The sequence below is a fragment of the Gorilla gorilla genome, chromosome 20, assembly GCF_029281585.2.
Source record: "Gorilla gorilla gorilla isolate KB3781 chromosome 20, NHGRI_mGorGor1-v2.1_pri, whole genome shotgun sequence".
NCBI lineage: Eukaryota > Metazoa > Chordata > Mammalia > Primates > Hominidae > Gorilla > Gorilla gorilla.
This window is the reverse complement of record NC_073244.2, coordinates 66,183,550-66,184,732: the sequence shown is the minus strand read 5'-3', so window position 1 is coordinate 66,184,732 and position 1,183 is coordinate 66,183,550. Positions and strand designations below refer to the sequence as shown.

Sequence of the window (1,183 nt, the reverse complement as noted above, 5' to 3'; positions counted from 1 at the left end):
CACAATAATCAGGTGCTCAGATGCCTCAAGGTTGAAATTTATGTTTATTTCATTGGGCCGATAGTTGAGACAAGTAGAGTTTCTCATGCGAACTCTGGCAGAAGGTAAGCAGAACCTAGAGAGGGTGATAGACAGCAAAGCTGGTAAATATAAAGGATGACCTCGGGGTCAATTACAACAGAGAACACTGTACTTTTCCCCATTCACATCCATATGCTTTGTTTGCCTCATTTTTAGATAAATGTGTCCAGTGTGTTGTTGCTTTGGCAGCACATATACCAAAATCGGAATGATACAGAGAAGATCAGCATGGCAGCTGCACAAGGATATTAACAAATTTCATGAAGCATTTTATATATATATATTTTTTTTTTTAATGTGTCCAGCAAAGACCTGGAAGAAGTTATAGTGTGAAAAGACATGAACATGAAGTTCATGGGGCTATGAGCAGGGCAAAGTGTGGACTGCAACAGACAGGACAGACCCTGGTGATGCCCCATCGATGTTGCCTGGATCATGTCTTTTTTTTTTTTTTTTTTTTGAGACAGGCAGAGTTTTGCTCTTGTTGCCCAGGCTAGAGTCCAATTTTTGAGATGGAGTCTCGCTCTGTCACCAGGCTGGAGTGCAGTGGTGCAATCTCGGCTCACTGCAACCTCCATCTGCTGGGTTCAACTGATTCTCCTGCCTCAGCCTCCTGAGTAGCTGGGACTACAGGTGTGCACCACCACACTGGGCTAATTTTTGTATAATAGTGTGAGTTAATACTTAATAAACACTCATATATATATATACACATACATATATATGGTGTATATACATATATATGTATGGTATATATATACACACACATATATATGGTGTATATACATATATATGTATGGTATATATATACACACACATATATATACACACATGCATATATATACACACATATACAATTTTATATATATATATGTATATAAACACACACACACACCAGGCTAATTTTTGTATAATAGTGTGTTAATACTTAATAAACACCCATATATATGGTGTATATACATATATATGTATGGTATATATATGTAGGGTATATATATATACACACACATATATATACACACAAACATATATGTACGCACACATATATACACACACATATATACACACATATATGTACACACGCATATATTTTTTGATATGT

At 35.9% G+C, this 1,183-nt stretch overlaps 1 non-coding gene across 1 annotated transcript; it reads left to right on the top strand.

Moving 5' to 3' along the window:
• The first annotated feature begins 258 nt into the window (after window positions 1–258).
• Window positions 259–361, top strand: LOC115931673 (U6 spliceosomal RNA). Its single transcript, XR_004068121.1, has one exon. It is a non-coding gene; the product is annotated as a U6 spliceosomal RNA (small nuclear RNA).
• The last annotated feature ends 822 nt before the right edge of the window (window positions 362–1,183 follow it).